General features: G+C 45.5%; 1 protein-coding gene and 1 non-coding gene across 2 annotated transcripts in view; both read left to right on the forward strand.

The window, feature by feature from the left end:
• LOC126092442 (long-chain fatty acid transport protein 1-like) overlaps window positions 1-20,998 on the forward strand; it is a 284,340-nt gene that overhangs the window by 85,736 nt on the left and 177,606 nt on the right. The gene's annotated exons all lie outside the window — the stretch shown is intronic.
• Window positions 11,598-11,788, forward strand: LOC126093318 (U2 spliceosomal RNA). The gene has a single exon (XR_007521499.1). It is a non-coding gene; the product is annotated as a U2 spliceosomal RNA (small nuclear RNA).

Raw genomic sequence — 20,998 nt, forward strand, 5'->3', positions numbered from 1 at the left:
TGTGCGTTTGGCCCCCGGTGGACCCCCCCAGGGAACGTCTCACACCAGACGAGTTTAACCCCCATGTTTACGTGGTAGAGTAATGGTGGTGTACGCGTACGTGGAGAACTTGTTCGCACAGCAATCGCCGACATAGTGTAGCTGAGGCGGAATAAGGGGAACCAGCCCGCATTCGCCGAGGCAGATGGAAAACCGCCTAAGAACTATCCACAGACTGGCCGGCTCACCGGACCTCGATACAAATCCGCCGGGCGGATTCGTGCCAGGGACCGGCGCTTCTTCCCGCCCGGAAAGCCGTGCGTTAGACCTCACGGCCAACCGGGCGGGCCATTTCAGACGTTAGTCGAGTCCATGCCATATCGAGTTGCGGCATTTTCCGTGCTCGCCGGGGTCCCACACGATATTAGGCAGGTGTACCAGTTTCTTTGGCTCTTCAATGTATATCGTTAAAACTGCTCCCATCAGGTCAAATTGTGAAAACAGGACGTGCTAGCCGAAAGCTCGGATTGTCATACACCATAGACACGAGCACCACTGAAGCCAATTCTGTGCTATAAGGAGCAATAACAATAACAACAACAAGAAGCCGTAGCATCTTGATCCTATTTCTCACTTAAGAATACATAAACCATTGACCCCTGCGGCTAGATCCTCACATTACAGAGCCCACAAATTAACTCGAGCGCTAGATCACCGTCTTAACAGATCGAAACACACATAGACAAAGCTTTAAGGACGGAACAGTTCTCTCTATCAGTTACTGCAAGGCTACTCAAGTAAATATTGGAAAAACGAATTGCCAACCTATTAAGAACCGGAATACTGTCTCGCGTTGAGTTAGACTGAGGTGAACGCAAGTGACTCGCCGTAGTCAACGTCAGAGATTAAGCTGTCGTAAAGCGATCGGTCATCAAAGCTCATTTGTCATAAACGACTGTGTTTGAATTGAGGTACCACTTCGACCACCAGAAAACGACAAAACTAGTAAGTTTTCGATATAATTCTTCCATATTATAGTCTAAACTGAAACTCATCCGTTTATAACGACGAACTGTATTGGAGACATGTACATTCAGCAACACAGTGCACCCTCCGCCACTAGTGCGGCTTATTTGTGTGATGAACACTCCATGAATACACTGATCGTTATAAAATGAGGTGCATCCAGGAGGAGCTGATTGATCCACTGCAAACTAGGTGGGTATGTTGCACACCATCAGCCATGTCAGTGATTACTTTTGCAGGGTCGGCCGCGCCCTCGGGACGCCGTGACGTCATGCCCATCGGTGGATATAAGAGGGCCTCAAACGGCCGCACAGTGGGGCCGAATCCCCAAAACGTGGTCACAACCCTGAAAAATGAATTTTCGATCCTGGGAATTTGAGGGGTGGGTTGGGTAGGAGAAGGATTGGTGCATCTCGCCGCAAAAGAATAGGTCCCTACCTTCGATACCTCTGGAATTACGTCAGCTCAAAGACGATCTTTGTCTAGAGCACACGCGTCGCTGTGACAACTTGGCAAATTTACACTCGGTTAGTGAGCGGATATTTGCGCAGTGACGTGAATAATCTGAATTCTACAAGATGGAAACGATTGCTACAGGTGTGTAGAACATACTCAAACAACTATTGCAGTCTAAATCTCATGCTTATCCTATTTGTATTGCGTCTTTTTCGATGCTTGTACAAAACGACCCTAATTTGCCGAACTTGGGTTTTCAGTGGGAGCAAAAGTAGCATAATACTGCAATATACTGCGGAATTACAACTCCCAGACTACGGATTGATCAATTATCTGATAGAATTGACAAGAATCAGCTGCCTAAATCGCGTATTGTCTTTTATAATGAATGTTTCCTCGGGCCCGTGCGTCCCATATATCACATCACAACGTGGCGGCGCGCCGTGGTCGATGAGCGAGCGGCACAGCAGGCTTCAGAACGATGTTTCCCGTGCAACACGCTTAGATATTTGACTATTTGTCTGTACTTAATTTGTTGCTAATGTTAATGTAATATTTTTCACACAGGATCGGATGAAGAATACGTGAAATTCATTCGGCAAGAAATATTGCACTTAAACACCGGTTGAATAAGGGCCTACCTACATTAATCCCTTACCTGAGAAACAACTTCCCGAGAAAATTGGTCGACCGTTGCAGGTACCAGAGGATATACAAGTCTCTCTCTCCTCGATATTTGGTAAATTGAGAACAAGGTGGCAAAAAGCCTAACAGGACATAGGTCCGCTTTTTGAAACAAAACAATGAATGGCTTCATTTCCGGCACCTATTGTTAGTGGCTAGTATCAGGCTGACTGTGATCTGCTATCGACTAGTAAATGCAGGGCTGTCCTTTTGGGGAGTTTGCATCATTGACCAAGAGATCAAAACGCAGAAGAACCCAGCCAGTTCCTGAAACTTTTGACGCCGCAAGAGTTAGCTTATGCTGCTCAAATGAGCCTGCGCTCAGCAGTTCAATTGGATGCTGCGAAGGTTGTTCATGAGACAACAATGACAAGTCCATCGAGAGCGTCCACGTATCGACAGGCCTTTGAAACGACCGCGACAAGCGAGAAAACTTCCGCCGAAGCCGCACTTTCATTATACGTTGAACACAAATTCACACAGAGTCAGTATCAGGGATTGGAAACGACGAGTTAGGAGAATAACTGTAAGCTGTATCCTTCCTATAACAACCTGGCGGAAGTAAAAAAAAACGTTGTTATCAAACGAACACTGCTATCACCATCACAGAAGACACGGGTGAAGTCCAGCTACAAGCTTTATTGGATCATACAACCGACCGTATTTTGTTGTGCCAAGAGGATATTATTCGTAGTTTGGATCAAGCGAATGTCATTTGAAAATGAGTTTGTGTCGGAGCTTCTGGACAAAATAAATACAAACAAACATTTGAGGATGCGTGCGTATCAGATTAGAATGTATTTTTTACATCAGTGGTACCCTTTCAACTTATTTCTGTAGATGCATAATCAGAGACAGGAGTCGTGACTTGAAAGAAACCCATACCTTCGTCTCCTCGATTTTGTAGGCCACTGAAACTACAATTTTTGCACGAAAGCACAGAAACTACTGTCAGTGAAGTACAATACATTGAAAAGCAGATAGTCACCTGTTGCCTTTGAAAATATAATGCATGGAAAAGAAATCATGGTTTCGTACAATATGACGTTCACAATGATCGATGGCAAAGAACGCATCGCACTCGCATCCACAAACTCTTCGCAGCGATGCTATTTATGTGGAAGTACTAGCTAAAGATTTCAGTAACATCGATGATCGTTTACAAAGAGAAGTTGATGAACAAGACCTGAGGTTTGGGCTCTCGCCATTACATGCTTGCACCAAGTTTTTTGAATGCTGCTTGCATTTGTCATACAAGCTTGGGATTAAGAATGGCGAGCATGCAGCGCCGAAGAAAAAGAAATGGTAGAAACGCTCAAGAAGATCATTCAGAAGGGACTCAGCTCAAAACTGGGTCTTATTGTCGATCGTTCGAAACCTGGCTACGGAAGTACCAACGATGTAAATACAGCTCGACGTTTCTTTGAAAATTCGAAAACATCTGTTCTCATAACATCATTGAACAAAGATTTGATAGAACGGTTTCACGTCATCTTACAAGTCATTTCGAGTGGACATGAAATCAGTACTGATAACTTCCACAGTTGTACACTGGCAATTGCGAGAAAATTCGTAGAGCTGTATCCATGGTATTATATGTCTACTACAGTGCTTAAGCTATTGATTCACAGTCCGCAAATAATGACCCTCGCATTGCTACCAATCGGTCAGTTATCCGAAGAGGCACAAGAAGCGAGGCACGAAGATATTAAAAGATATCGCGAAGACTTTTCCAGAAAGTGTTCATGAGTAAAAACGATGGAAGACGTTTTCAAGCGGCTTCTGGTAGCTTCCGATCCATTTATTTCCAGTATTAGAAAACTGCCACAAAAATACATGAAACGTTTGTCGAAGCTATTACCGCCCCCTGCAATTCCAATTACACCAGGACCGACCATAGGAGATTCCGATGTGGATTCTAGCTCTGAAGACATTGACAGCGATTATGATTCGGATTAATAGGTATGAAACCAGTCACATAATTTTGTATGTAGCAGAACATCGCCTTCAACATCAATCAGATTACGTTTTGAATTTTAAGACCGATTGTCTTCAATAGCTAGTCTTATTATTATTATAATTATTACTACACACATCAAAAAAAGTTTTTGCATCACTTCGGTTCCGAGAGTTCCGGAACCTGTACAGAAAATTGGAAAAGAGATCAACATAAACATCATTCCCGACTTTTTATTGCTCATAAAAAACACTTATGTTGTGTGTTGCATGTTGTACTACCATACAGCGAGACCTTCGGAGGTGGTGGTCCAGATTACTGTACACACCGGTATGTCTAATACCCAGTAGCACATCCTTTTGCGTTGATGCATGCCTGTATTCGTCATGGCACACTATCCACAAGTTCATCAAGGCACTGTGTGTGTCGAAGCGACTGTGTGTGTGATATGATATCCACAATCAACGTCTGTCTTCAGGAGTTCTAGGAACCGGGTTGACGCAAAACTTTTTTTGATGTGTGTATTGTTAACATCACAACAATTACTGTTATCGTTGATTATACTATTACGTCTATTAGTTGTACTTAATCACCGACTTTGAAGTTTCTTCCATTATTTGTGGGGTCCTGCCCACTCGTCGCTTATAGGCTGCCTAAAGGATGCTGCGTTCTCGGAATGCTATATAGCAATTCAAGCAAATAACATTAATAGTTTTTATTACAAATATGAAGATTGACAATACTTAACCGGCCGCGGTGGCCGTGCGGTTCTGGCGCTGCAGTCCGGAACCGCGCGGCTGCTACGGTCGCAGGTTCGAATCCTGCCTCGGGCATGGGTGTGTGTGATGTCCTTAGGTTAGTTAGGTTTAAGTAGTTCTAAGTTCTAGGGGACTTATGACCTAAGATGTTGAGTCTCATAGTGCTCAGAGCCATTTGACAATACTTGACTTTGAATTTAGAACAAGTGTCGCAAGCTATGGTCGACATGCAAACAGTAATGTTCTTCGCTATAGACAGTGTCCAAAGAAGCAATGGATATGGATCACTAATAACTGTTATGCGAATGCCGGTCTAGAACTGTGCGAATACTGTCCGGCCGAGGCTGGCAGGAGTGGAGCTTGTATTCTCTTCGGCATTCCTGTAGTTGTGCGGTCCTTGTCAGCGGGCTAATGACTGACGTCGTCTCACCGCCTCTTTTGCTCTTGCGATCTTCGTCTTCGTGCTGGCGCTTGTCGATACGCCGGAAGATTACAGTATGCCAACTTTTGTGGTATCGAAGAAGTATTATTCCCCAATACATTTTCGACGAATGATCTATTATTTTGGTTTAATAAACAAATCACGTTGTCACTGTGTTAAATGTTGTAATTATTGATCTCCAAATCCTCTGTATACGCTTATTAATAATTTGTAATGGGTTTTGTTGCGTCTCATTGCTATGTCGGATACGCTATTTTGTTTGGACTATCTTTAACTTCAAATTCGTGATCAGCGATCACAAAAAAACCCATGTGATGCGTTTTGTCTGAATGAAACATCTTTTTGGGGTTTCATCCGCGTTTTGGGGATTCGGTCCCGCTGTGGGCCGTGCCGGCAAGTACTGCAGCGGGTAGTATCTCTACAGCGTCACCTGACAGTGCGCTGTGCCTAGACGACACGTTCGACAGTGGGCTGCCCAGCGAGACGAGATCTAGAGACATCGCATCGTGGGGCCGCGGGAGGCTAGATTGGTCATTTCGTCGTAATGCTGGCCTCCCGGTCGTACGGACACAGTTGTTGGCGGCAAAGGATAGCATAATTTAGGTTAAGTAGTGTGTAAGCTTAGGGACCGATGACCTTAGCAGTTAAGTAGTTAAGTCCCATAAGATTTCATACACATTTGAATTTTTTTTAATAATTTTTTTTTCTTTTTTTTTCTTTTTTTTTTAGTAATCGAAGGATTGTCCACCACGCGCGAACAAATCCAACGTAACGATAGGGCCCATTCAGTGGGCTGTGTCCCGCCTTGCTACTAACGCCGGCGGGGCGGTTGCATGACGCAGCGTATGAGGTTTCTCCTGTTTTGGAGTTCAATTTCTGTTTTGGAGTTCATTTTATTTTCCAAATTTTACTTTTTCTAGAACTCGGCAGGTAGCAGACATAATCCGCAGCCTTAAGCAGCATTTAAGCATACAATGGCAACTAGTAGGAAACTGTTTCCCACGAAGGTAGTAGTGACCAATGGACCATACAGCGTGGTAGTGAAAGGGGAGTGGGAAGAAGCCTTACGAGCGAATCTAGCTTGAAACTTAGTGTGTAGGGAAACCGCAAGTGTTCTGGCGCTATTAAAGCCCATTTTTGACGTACAAAATACTAGGACGAGCCGAGCCTACAGGTCATCAGGGCTTTAATAGGACATTACCATAATATTGCTACGCAATAATTCAGTAGACTAATTAATACTGTTAAATTACCGAAGATATACGAAAAACTACGAAGTTTTGCGATCTAAGCATGAGATTTCAACCGTGCGCCAGTCACACCGGGATAGAATGAAATAGTTGGCTTTAGCCTGAGCTCGCATTTCCCGTGGATTGGCGGATGAATGTGTAACCTGATGACATGCCCCGTAACACCCCGCACGTTCTCAAACAGGGAGACATCGCGTGAAACGGCTGGCCGTGGCACAGTATCCACAGCTGCAAGACACGGCCGGGAGTATGAGGACGAGCGTTGTCCTGTTGAAACAGTGCACGGGCGTGGGCACTGAGGAAAGGCGGAGCCACCGGTTGCAGGCCCTCCGCGTACCGTGCGGCTGTGTCGGAGCCCGTTAGGAAAACTAACGGTGGAAGGGGGGCACTCTGTATGTCGCTCCCACATCATCACACCAGGTTGGTGGGACGCGTGACGGGAGACCAGAAGCCGCTCTTCGTGGCGTTCTCCACTGCGCCTCCAGACACGGACCTGGTGGTCGTCGCCACTGGGGCAAAAGCAGGACTCGTCACTGAAGATGACCCGCTGCCAGTCTACAGAGCCCCGTGTCCGCCGTCGCCGCTAACAGGCGAGTCGGGCGCGATGCTACAGGTGTGTGGGTGGCAAGAGGCGAGCCCTTGTTAAACCCCCTCGCTGTACTGAACCGATATAAAAGTTTATCGCTTTTTCCCTCGATTCCGTAAAAAATTGTGTAGGTGACGTACAGTATCACTGGTCAAACCTTCATATACGACACTGCGCTAATTAAGCAAACCTTTTCCTGGATTACCTTCATGATTCGGTGCGTAGGGTTTCCTCTTACTTGTTTTCTACGAATCCTCGTAGATGTTTCACTCGAAGCAGTTCTTGCAACACATTGGATTCAGACGATACAAGCAGGCTACCTGTAATTACAAGTGGACATGTTTATTGGTAATTTACTTGAAATAAGTCACACCCTGTCATCATAACGCGTTTATTAGCGAACACCGTAAAACAGTAAAAATTGAATAGTCTGAAACTATTTATCTCAAAAAGTTAACGCACTAGATTCTTCCTGCCTACTCTTCATCATTACTAAATTGTGATCTGAGTCTATATCTGCTATTGAGTACGCCATACAATCCAATATATGATTTCGGAATCGCTGCTTGACCAAAATATAACCTAACTGAAATGTCCCTGTATTTTCACCGGCCTTTTCCAAGAATACCTCCCCCGCTTGTGATTCTTTAACAGAGTAATCGCTATTGCTAGCTGAAATTTACTGCAGAACTCAAATAATCAATGTACTCCCTTATTCCTAGTACCAAGCTCATATTCTCCCGTAATCCTTTCTTCCTTCATTATACTTCTTCACCTACAAACGCATTCCAGTCCCGCACGAATATTATATTTTCATCTCCCTTAACGTACTGAATTACCTGTCCAATATCCTCACATACTTTCTCTGTCTCTTTATCTTCGGCTTGCGACGTCGGCATGTATACCTGTACCATCGCTGTCGGTGTTCGTTTGCTGCCGATTGTGATGACTCTGTCACTGAACTGTTTAGTAACTCACTCTCTGTCCTACCTTCCTATTCATAACGAATCCTACTCCTATTATACCATTTTGGGCCGCTGTTGATATTACCCTGTACTCTTCTGACCAGAAATCCCTGTCTTCTTTTCATTTCACTTCACTGACCCCCCTATATCTAGATTGAGCCTTAACATTTCCCTTTTCAGAGTTTCTAGTCTGCCTATCACGTTCAACCTTCTGACATTCCACGACCCCACCTGCAGAGCGTGATCCCCTTGTTGGTTATTCAATCTTTTTCTCATGATCGCGTATCCCCTGGCAATCCCCTCAAGGAGATCCGAATGTGGGACTAGTCCGGAATATTTTGCCAGAGAGGAGATTATGATAAAACTCTTCAATTACAGGCCACATGTCCTGTGGATATACATCATGTGTGTTTAATGAGAGAGTCCTGAACCTCTGTCCGCTGTTCCGCCCTCTTCTACAAGGCCGTTGGTTGAATGAAGGGTGACTTCTTAGGCCGGAAGTCCTCGGTCACCATTACTGATGATTTTCTTATTCAAAATTTAAGCGGTGGCGGGGTTCGAACCCGGCACCGAGTGCGTTTTGATTGCTAAGGATAAACGTTATCCCTGAACCACAGGTGCGACAAACAACGCAATATCCATTATTCGTGAACGTCTTTAAAACGTTTTACTCTTTACAGGAAACAGTTCTCTGTGATCTTAAATCTCCTACGGCAAATCCAGGGACGCCTCCTTTGACATAGTCGACTTCCTTCTTCTCGATTCATTCCTAATCAGAGGTTGTGAGACATTAAATGCCGATCTTCCTTTTGTAGGCAAATGGTGTAACGCTTGTCTTCAGTTGGCACTTGACCTCTACTATAACTGAATGAAAATTGATGTGGCTCCTTGCAAAATAGTCTGTTGTTTCGAGATGTCACACATATGGCTATAGCAAGTTGTAAAGATAACTGTACCATTCTGGGTATATCCTCCCAACAGTCTGTCAAATATTTGTGAGCGCGGTTCGAGTAAAACAGCGTCAGACCACTATTTCTTTTGGACTCGCATGGCGTAGTCGTCGCCCAGTAAATGTATTTTTGTTATTGTTGGACAACTGAAGCGCGTCCATTAGAATTCTACCTGGCAATAACAAAATTCTAGATTAACTTTTAATGGGCTATGATTACATGTGAATAGTATCTATAAATGTATTAGCCATTTAGATAGCAGCATGTAGATAATAGGTTCCTAATGATGTGGAGCGAAGTGGAAGATACCTCTTGTAGATTTTCTAACTACCTTTTAGTGAGCTGATAAACTGAAGTCTCTAGTGCGTGTATTTGACAAAAGTTGACCGCGCCGTCCGTAGGTAGTAGCATCTGCTCTGAAGCGACTGTAGCCATCTTAGCTACCTGAGGCTGTAACGAACCACTATGGAGCACACCTCACAAGTTCAGGTCCTTACAGGAGCACTGGTACACTGATCTGACGAGTCCCCTAAGCCGTTTTTGTAACATCCCCCCCCCCCCCCTCCTGCATGCACTAAAAAGGTGTACATTTGGTGAACTAAAAAGGTATACATTTGGTGAAAGAAAGTACAACCTTTATTGAGACCACTTAAAACAACTTACGGAAGGGGAGCTAGGACTATTTGAATATTTCGACAAGTGAACACTGTCATTTTCAAGGCAAAAATAAAACGGAAGAGCGCTTGGAGGGAAGTTTAAACCCACGTTAGGTGGGTCAACGCCGACCTAGAACTGTAATACAGCATATGCAGAAAACACACGCACACGCACACACACACACACACACACACACACACACACACACACACACACACACACACACACACACCGTAAGCAACTACCGCCGCCAAGCAACCAATGCTGAGCAACGTCAAAAGTTATCGATAGTCAACATTAATTACCAACCAGTAGCTTCTCTCTGCGCCTATGTTGTCTGACTAGAGAGAGGGCAGGATTCCAAGCGGAATTTAAGCAAAACCATCTATCCCTACTTATAAGGTCACCAGCTAATTTAATCTTGTCTGCTTCGTTAATAACGCTGTCTCAGTAGCTGAGAGTGCATGCTGCCTTCCACAGAACTCCCTCGTTGCATTTGTGCCTCGAAAATGACAGGATGCTCAACGTTCAAAATATCGCAGTTGTCGAACGTGTTGCCTGACTGCTTTCCCATGAGTTCTTTGAACATTTTACACGCCGGGAAATACTAGTTTCACACTTTCTATTTGGGTGCGAAAAGCTATTTTTGTATCTAGTTACGAGCTTATGTTTGCTAGGGCTTTACGCTATGGCAGTTTCATCACACTAGATACACAACCTTTTCAGTTCTGTGGTCCCTTCTAAATATCGTGGATACCCGTTTGGTAGGATAACAGGCAGTGAGGAAACTAAGGTTTTGCCCTCCCCCTTTCCTCGCAAATAGATTTTGGGGAGTACTGCTTCCTAATAAATCTCAAGGAACAAATATGAAAACATTGGTCATTTACACACTATAAATCAGGTTACAAGTGAAAGAAACTCACATATTGATTTAGTCCTCTTAGAACAAACAACGCCTTCAATTTTGTGAAGTGAGGCTAATCTCTAAAACACGCACGTTTTTCCAGTTCTCCTACGCGTAGCACCCAAGAACTTTTCGACGTCATCCAAGGGAAATGAACAATACGTTTCATGTTCAGTGCTTAGAATTGCCAAAGCAATGAATCTGCACTCGAACATTGCGTTTCTAATAAAAATTTTGATTAGTTTCGATTTATAAAATGATCTTTCTATTGTAGCGGGAGTAACTGGCATAGCGCACAGCTGAGTAGCTATGCGTACATCAGGGAGACTACTTGCAAGAAATTTATTTCAACAAACAAACAAAAATTGCAAGATCTTTAATTGATAACATCTTTCTTTTCAAATTCTTTCAACGTCGGTGTTTTTAGGCTAATAAGTTCATGTGAAAAATTTATGGCAAAATCTGTTTCGTACTTTCTAACCAGCTTTTCTGCTCCTTTCCGGATATCTTCATTTTCTGCCTTAAGAAATGAACAGGGTGCAGTAAAAAAAATCAGTAACATTTTGTAGGACGGTAAAACGGTTCTTTAATAATGTTGATTTAAAATATGAACAGAAGCACTGTAAACTGTGACCTGAAAAGACTAGTGTATCCACAATTTTATGACTGCAGAAAGCTCGTCCAAAAATTTCTTCACTTTATGGCTACGTCCCACGATCACTTGATTTTCATGGGGTCACTCTCACGTAGCGAAATTTTGATTACAGCCACCCTGTACGCAATTTTAATGCCCGTGCCACTTTGTATTAGCTATTTACTTGCGCCGTTAACACTGCGTCCGCCATAGACATACAAAAACGTAAGCGATTGTAAAAAATCCGAATAGCGGTTTGCGCAGGTCGAGAGGCACGGACGGTGATCGCATTGTTGCCGGTTCCAAGCGATAGCTGCGCTACGCACAAACATGTGCTTTCCACTCGAACAGAGGATTTTGGCTAAGATCGAAGTGTAGTATCTGTTCTTATCAGCTTAATATGTGATACGTCCTGCATTGCAGGACCAGAATATTAAACTCATTTTTGGCTCATGACGGAGTGCTAGGGGCTTGTTCCACTGAGGGGGCAGTTACGTGTCTCGCTTGATTGTGTAGAATTTTCGGCCCAACACCACCATCAGCTATGAAGACTTGCAACAAATGGAATAAAAATCCACTAAATAACTCTCTACCATCAGGATTAATGTTCACTTTGGCTACGACGCCCACAGCAGATCCCTAGGAAGTAGGAACACTAGTGAACGCACATTGTCTGTCCGAGAATGCGTGACTTAGGTGCGCAGAACAAGCCTAAACTTGCACGCTGTCGTCCGTGACTCCAACTATAGTAGGGGAGCCCACTGTTGTCAACACCAATTTAAGGAAATATACAATGAAGAAGGCACCGAACTCTAGAACGCTAACTGGCTGCCGGCCACTGCTTGTGTGGAAAAATTGCACTAGTGGAATCTGTGCGCTGTGTGCAGTACTGGCCCCACATGTAACATTAAACCAGCAAGGTCACGAAATGCTTTCTGGCACAATTCTGTTCGCTTGTTCTCAGCGAGATTCCATGACCAGATTGAATATAAGAATAAATTATTAAATAAATCATTAAAGTCAGTTTGGGGCCCACCGAAATATGGGACCCTCTTAGTACAGCCCCGCCTCACCCCCCTCCCTCCCCTGCTCGCACTGCGGGGTCGTTACTTCCACCACCAATAACAGGTAATGAGAACACAGTTCTTCAACCCCGCTAATTTTCGTCTTCGTCCTAGTTGGGAGAAATGCGTTATTCATTATGTAATTACTGTATTGCTGAAAACGAAGATTGAAGGTTTTGCTTGAAAAGAGTAACAAGAACTGGACGATAGGGAAGAAACGACGAGGCGGTCGATATTCCGGTCACGCGAGCGTGCGTGCCGACCACACATACCGCCGAAAGCGGACGCACGCTATTCTGCCAAGGCTTGAGCATATTTACTTCCGAGTTTCTCTGTACGGTGAGCGACTTATTTGTTCACTTCTAATTCAGATGTTCATGAATTTATTTTCTTCTGGCCTCTGGACCAGTTTCAGTGTTTGGTCAGAAATCCACATTTTTCGTGTCCATCTCAACTTAGCCTCGGATTTTTTTGTGGGAATATATGTATCCCAGGTTGGGAAACTGCGGTCGAAAAGCCAGCTTAAGTAAATAATAGGAATAAAACCACATTATTGTGTACTTTTTTATTTACATTAGCTACAGTTAACTGCAAATACCATCATTGACACAATGAACGTACCACTTGAACTATATCTTACAAAATGTGCCGAAACTAACGGCCATCAACCTCAATGCCGAATAAGATTCTGACGCACCCTGACAAATGTTCCTGGTGTGTTTCAGGATCACATCACCGACAGCTACAATTCTGGCAACTAATTCCACCTCCGTATCCACTACACCCCCCCCCCCCCATGAACCATGGGCCTTGCCGTTGGTGGGGAGGCTTGCGTGCCTCAGCGATACAGGTAGCCGTACCGTAGGTGCAGTCACAACGGAGGGGTACCTGCTGAGAGCCCAGACAAACGTGTGGTTCCTGAAGAGGGGCAGCGACCTTTTCAGTAGTTGCAGGGGCAACAGTCTGGATGATAGACTGATCTGGCCTTGTAACACCAACCAAAACAGCCTTGCTGTGCTGGTTCTGCGAATGGCTGAAAGCAAGGGGAAACTACAGCCGTAATTTTTTCCCGAGGGCATGCAGCTTTACCGTATAGCATGGAGAGCTGCATCAAACCAGTCTCAGGACTGAAGACCACACTATCCACTGGGGTCTCATACACAAGTGACTTTAGATATCCTCATAGAAAATAATCAAGGGGGTTCACGCCAGGTGACCTCGCAGGCCACGGAAGGATCTCCGCTTCTATCCAGCGACCAAGAAATACAGCATTGAGATGGTTGCGGACATCCACACTGAAGTTAGTCGGTGCACCGTTATGTTGTATCCATATTTTCTCACGAAGAAATGTTCAAATGTGCGTGACTTTCTAAGGGACCAAACTGTTGAGGTCATCGGTCCCTAGACTTGCGCACTACGTAAACTAACTTATGCTAAGAACAACACATACACCCATGCCCGAGGGAGGACTCAAACTTCCGGTGGGAGGGACCGCGCAAACCGTGACATGGTGCCTCAAACCAGGCGGCAACTCCTCGCGGCTTCTCACGAAGAGCCAGGGGTACTTCCTCCAACAACTCAGAGTTCTGTGCATGAACCTCAAGTAAACAAAACTTGCATCATGACTTCCTAGTAATCAGGCTCGTCCTCCTTATTCTCTTGCAGGAAATAAAGAATATAAATGTAAATAAAAGGCACAGCACGTGTAAACTTGTTAGTTGTGAATAAGCTAGGAAACAGTACTAGTCAAAGCGACAGACAAGTTTACTTCATTATCTTCTTATGTTGGCTTCTCCGACCCCAGGTTCTCTACCTCAAAGTGTTCAGTGAAGCGTTCTCCATGCCCTGTTACATTTTTGCACGCTCTTACGGAAACAGCGAACTAATTCTCCCCAATGAGTCACACCGCAAAAAATCGCACCAAACTTTCAAAAGTAGCGCCACACACAAAAATACAAAACTAGGAGCAAATAAGAGGTGACAATAACTTAGTCGCTTGTCAACTGAACATGCCGACATACGTTTACTCCCAAACTCGTTCGATATAAACTGAAGCGGCAGACGGCAACACCTATATAAGACAACAAGAGTCTGGCGCAGTTGTTAGATTGGTTACGGCTGCTTCAGTGGCAGGTTTTCAAGATTTAAGCGAATCTGAACGTGGTGTTATAGTCGGCGCACGAGCGACGGAACACATCGTCTCGGAGGTAGCGATGAAGTGGGGATTTTCCCATACGGCCATTTCAGGACTGTACCGTAAACATCAGGAACCCGGTAAAACATCAGATCTCCGAGATCACTGCTGCCAAAGAAAGATCCTGCAAGGAAGGGACCGACGAAGACTGAAGAGAATCCTTCAAGGTGACAGAAGTGCAACCCTTCCGCAAATTGCTGCAGATTTCAGTACTGGGCCATGAACAAGTGTCAGCGCGCGAACCAATCAACAAAACATCATCGATATGGGCTTCCGGAGCAGAAGACCCACTTGTGTACCCTTGATGACTGCACGACACGAAGCTTTAGCCTCGCCTGGGCCCGTCGACACCGACTTTGGACTGTTAATGACTGAAATCATATTCCCTGGTCGGATGAGTCTGGTTTCATATTGTATCGAACAGATGGACTTATACGGGTATGGAGACAACCGTATGAATCCATGGGACTGTTCAAGCTGGTGAAGGCTCTGTAGTGGTGTGGGGCGTGTGCAGTCGGAGTGATATGGGACCACTGGTACGTCTAGACGTGACCCTGACAGGTGACACGTGCATAACTATCCCATCTGATCACCTGCTTCCTTTCATGTCCATTGTGCATTCTGACGACTTGGGCAATTCCAGCAGAACAATGCGAGACCCCACACGTACAGAATTGCTATAGAGTGGCTCCAGGAACACTCTTCTGAGTTTAAACGCTACCGCTGCCCACCAAACTCCCCAGACATAAACATTATTGAGCACATCTGGGATGCCTTGCAACGTGCTGTTCAGAAGAGATCTCCAACTCCTCGTACTCTTACGGATTTATGGACAGATCTGTAGGATTCATGGTGTCTGTTCCCTCCAGCGTACTACTGACATTGGTCGAGTCCATGCCACATCGTGTTGCGGCACTTCTGCGTTCTCGCGGGTCTCCGTACGATATTAGGCAGGTGTACCAGTTTTTTTGGCTCTTCAGTGTATGAAAACGTGTTACAATAATTGAGGCTGATGTGTAAAAGGTGTGAAAAAAGTGTATGGATTTACCAAAAAATGATGCGCAACAGGACGGAAAACCCAAGTAAGAACATATACCACAGTGGTTAAAAAATTAATAATTATCTGAACAAATTTTGCCGACTACTTTGAAAATGACAACCATAAAACAGACATCTACGAATCCTCTTTCAAAATTAATGTAATTACTAATGAGCAATCAAAACAAAACATAAAACGCACATGTTGTTGTGTTGCCGGTTTAGGCTTAAAAATGGAAAAACAACCATGAACTTTATATAATATTTTTACGAAATAAATCGAAGTTCACAGATGACTGCTAGGCGTCGAAACATGTTTGGGTAAGCAGAAAAAAGAAACATATTGTGTTTTGCAGAAGGAAAAGTTTAAAAACTCAAAACTCAAAATGTTGTCAATATGAGCGAAACAGATAGTCCGCCTGAACGTTGTTCTTCGGAGGGAGACTGACGAAGCTATTCTTGTATTCAAACCTGTGATGATGCTAAGAGCCATGTCTCACTGCCTGCATTATTCTGCTCTGCAAATACGGAATACATAAGAATAATGAACTAAGCGCTCAGAGCGCGCTAGCTCCAAAAGGTACCGCTCTCCCAGGCACGCAGTTCACCTGGGTGGTCTGTCATGTAAGGAAAGCAGTTCTAGTGCTCAGGTGCCGAGCGACCTGGCGTAGGGATTACAGCACTGGGCTCGTATTTGAAGCGAGTGGACTTCAGATCCGCAACTGGAAATGTGGATTGACGTTTTCCGTGGTTTCTCTACACCACTTGAGAATACCAGAATGGTTCCTTTTAGAAGGACAAGACCGATTCCCGTCCCCGTCGTAGGATTTTCAGCATTTTTTTTTTTAATGTGTTGGCTTTCGGGACGTGCCCGTACAGTCATCTCAATAGTGGAACGTCAGTTACGACGATACAAACGTGAGGACAACACAACACTCAGCCCCCAAGCGTAGAAAATCTCCGATCCGGGCAGGAATCGAACCCGGGCCTCTTCGGTTAGCATACACCGCGCTGGCGAGGCAGTTGCAAATGAGCACATTTTTCAGCACTTGTGCTTCGTCTCTGATGACCTCGACATCAATAGATCGTTAAGCACAAATCTTTACTTCTAAACCCAGAGCTGTTAAAACCTCGTGGGGAAGGGGTTGGGTCCATCAACCAAATGCGCCTTTTTACTTTACCTAATATTCATTGTGTATAATGTTTACACTGAACAGCCTTTGTGATCAGGTGGCAGTGCCAACCCAGATTGAGCAGAGGCTGTTCAACGCATCCACTGCAACATGACAGGAACACCACAGTCGGTGTATACTAGTTATTTTGTATAGTCGCAGCGACCGAGGTGCCACAGTATTTAGACACTTGATTCACATTTATGCGTTCGGCCATTCCGATTTAGGTTTCCGTGGTTTCTCTTTTCAGTTAACCCAAATGGGGTGATGGTTCTTTCGAAGCGAAGGGACAAAGATGGTTCCCTAATCTGCATTTACCCGTACGTTTCGTGGCGGAGTGTACACTGTACCACTACTAACACTGCCCACAACTACAGCGAGGCAAAAAGACACTCTGTATGCCTCGGTACGAGTCCTAATTTCTCTTCTTATCGTCATGGTTCTGACGCGAAATGTACGAAGGCCGCAGTAGAGTCGTTCTGCAGTCAGCTTCAAATGCCGGTTCTCTAAATTGTCTCAGTAGTGTTCCTCTAAAAGAACGTCCCATTTCTTCCCAAAGCATCTCCGTAATATTTCCGTGTTGTTCGAACCTGCTGGTAACAAATCTAGAAGCCCTCCTCTGCACTGCTTCGATGGCTTCTTTCAGTCCGAACTGGTGCGGATAGCAAACACTCAAGCAGACTCAAGAACGGGTCGTTGTAGTTTTCTACATTCGGTCTCCTTTACACATGAACCACAGTTTCCTAAAAGTCGGCAATTCGCCTCCCCTACTACAATCCTTACGTGCTCGTTCCGTCTCATACCGTTTTACAACGTTAAGTCTAGATATTTAATCAATCTACTAATGGTGTATTCGAACATTAAGCGATTGTTTTTCCTACTCATCTTCATTAACTTAAGATTTTTCTACGTTTGGAGCAAGATGCCATTCGTCACACCATCTAGAAATTATGTCTATGTCATCCTGTGTCCTCATCAACGATGTCATCCTGTGTCCTCATACAGTCAGTCAACGATGACACCTTCCTGTACGCCACAGCATTATCAGCAAACAGCCCCAGATTGCTGTTCATCCTGTCCGCCAGATCATTTCTGTACACAGAAAATGACAGGAGTCGTATCGTGTTTACCTGGCGATACCTGTGTCTCTGACGAGGACAACGTACTTGGTTCTGTTGTCAAGAAGTCTTCGAGCCACTCACGTATCTGTGGGAACCTATCCGCTATGCTCGTACCTTCTCTTGTCTGCAGTGGTGCACCGTGTCACACGCTTACCGGAAATCTAGGAATGTGGAATCTGCCTGTTGTCCTTGATCCATGATTCGCAGGATATCATGTGAGGAGAGGGCAAGCAGAGTTTCACACGAGCGATGCTTTCTAAAACCGTGCTGATTTGCGGACAGAAGCTTTGTCTTCGCAAGGAAATTTATTATATTCGAACTGAGTATATATTCAGGAGTTCTGCAGCGAACCCATGTGAAGGATATTGGTCTGTAATTTTGCGTGTCCTTTCCTTTGCCCTGCTTACATACAGGAGTCGCTTGCGCTCAACTTCTTACGACCTCGTCTACATCTACATCTACATGATCACCCTGCTATTCACAATAAACTGCCTGGCAGAGGGTTCAGTGAACCACCTTCAAGCGGTCTCTCTACCGTTCCACTCTCGAACGGCACGCGGGAAAAACGAGCACTTAATTTTTTCTGTGCGAGCCCTGATTTCTCTTATTTTATCGTGATGATCATTTCTCCCTATGTAGGTGGGTGCCAACAGATTGTTTTCGCAATCGGAAGAGAAAACTGGTGATTGAAATTTCATGAGAAGATCCCGTCGCAACGGAAAACTCCTTTGTTTTAATGATTGCCACTCCAATTCGCTTATCATGTCTGTGACACTATCTCCCCTATTTCGCGATAATACAAAACAGGCTGCCCTTCTTTGTACTTTTTCGATGCCATCCGTCAGTCCCACCTGATGCGGATCCCATACCGCACAGCAATACTCCAGAATAGGGCGGTCAAGCGTGGTGTAAGCAGTCTCTTTAGTAGACCTGTTGCACCTTCTAAGTGACGGGACATCTAATCTTCCTTCCTCTCTTCCTTCCGTATGAAATCTACATGTACAACCATATTCGGGTCTGTACCATTCACGACTGGCGCCTTGGAGGAGTTATTATCGGTAAAGCTACGTTCGAACTGGTCTTTTCGTTGTGGTCGTTTCGCGAGACTTATGTGGGAGGAAGCGATATGTTGGCCAACTCTTCTTCGAGCGAACACTCGCAGTTTGAACAGTAACCTTCTCCGCGATACACAATGCCTCTCTTGTAGGGAATGTCACTGGAGTTCGCTGAGCATCTCCGTACCGCTCTAGCGCTTACTAAACCACGATAGAGGCCGCTTTTCGTTGGATCTTTTCTCTCTCTTCGGTTAGTCCTACTTGGTAAGGCTCGCAGACTGATGAGCAATATCCAAGAATCCATGGAACAAATGTTTTGGAAGAAACTTCTTTCGTGGATGTCTTAAATTTCGTTAAGATCCTACCATCGAAACTCATCCTGGCATCTGCATTTCTTACAGTTTGTTGCATGTGGTCATTCCACTTTAGTCTTCTCCGGACGGTCACTCCTACGTACTGTGAATGTTACTGTTTCCAGTGATTTTTCGCCGATAGCGTAATCAATCAGTAATGAATCTCTTGAAATCATATGGAACAGCTAATAAATAGGTTTCTGTTACACAGTAATATACACTCCTGGAAATTGAAATAAGAACACCGTGAATTCATTGTCCCAGGAAGGGGAAACTTTATTGACACATTCCTGGGGTCAGATACATCACATGATCACACTGACAGAACCACAGGCACATAGACACAGGCAACAGAGCATGCACAATGTCGGCACTAGTACAGTGTATATCCACCTTTCGCAGCAATTCAGGCTGCTATTCTCCCATGGAGACGATCGTAGAGATGCTGGATGTAGTCCTGTGGAACGGCTTGCCATGCCATTTCCACCTGGCGCCTCAGTTGGACCAGCGTTCGTGCTGGACGTGCAGACCGCGTGAGACGACGCTTCATCCAGTCCCAAACATGCTCAATGGGGGACAGATCCGGAGATCTTGCTGGCCAGGGTAGTTGACTTACACCTTCTAGAGCACGTTGGGTGGCACGGGATACATGCGGACGTGCATTGTCCTGTTGGAACAGCAAGTTCCCTTGCCGGTCTAGGAATGGTAGAACGATGGGTTCGATGACGGTTTGGATGTACCGTGCACTATTCAGTGTCCCCTCGACGATCACCAGTGGTGTACGGCCAGTGTAGGAGATCGCTCCCCACACCATGATGCCGGGTGTTGGCCCTGTGTGCCTCGGTCGTATGCAGTCCTGATTGTGGCGCTCACCTGCACGGCGCCAAACACGCATACGACCATCATTGGCACCAAGGCAGAAGCGACTCTCATCGCTGAAGACGACACGTCTCCATTCGTCCCTCCATTCACGCCTGTCGCGACACCACTGGAGGCGGGCTGCACGATGTTGGGGCGTGAGCGGAAGACGGCCTAACGGTGTGCGGGACCGTAGCCCAGCTTCATGGAGACGGTTGCGAATGGTCCTCGCCGATACCCCAGGAGCAACAGTGTCCCTAATTTGCTGGGAAGTGGCGGTGCGGTCCCCTACGGCACTGCGTAGGATCCTACGGTCTTGGCGTGCATCCGTGCGTCGCTGCGATCCGGTCCCAGGTCGACGGGCACGTGCACCTTCCGCCGACCACTGGCGACAACATCGATGTACTGTGGAGACCTCACGCCCCACGTGTTGAGCAATTCGGCGGTACGTCCACCCGGCCTCCCGCATGCCCACTATACGCCCTCGCTCAAAGTCCGTCAACTGCACATACGGTTCACGTCCACGCTGTCGCGGCATGCTACCAGTGTTAAAGACTGCGATGGAGCTCCGTATACCACGGCAAACTGGCTGACACTGACGGCGGCGGTGCACAAATGCTGCGCAGCTAGCGCCATTCGACAGCCAACACCGCGGTTCCTGGTGTGTCCGCTGTGCCGTGCGTGTGATCATTGCTTGTACAGCCCTCTCGCAGTGTCCGGAGCAAGTATGGTGGGTCTGACACACCGGTGTCAATGTGTTCTTTTTTCCATTTCCAGGAGTGTATGTACGCGGAATTAACGCGCCATCGAATATGAGAGGCACCCTAGTTTTAAAAAAAATTGCCAGTTGTTGTCACATGTGTGAAGAGCACACAATGCTGATGAAGTTCGGATA

The sequence above is a fragment of the Schistocerca cancellata genome, chromosome 7 (genome assembly GCF_023864275.1).
Source record: "Schistocerca cancellata isolate TAMUIC-IGC-003103 chromosome 7, iqSchCanc2.1, whole genome shotgun sequence".
NCBI lineage: Eukaryota > Metazoa > Arthropoda > Insecta > Orthoptera > Acrididae > Schistocerca > Schistocerca cancellata.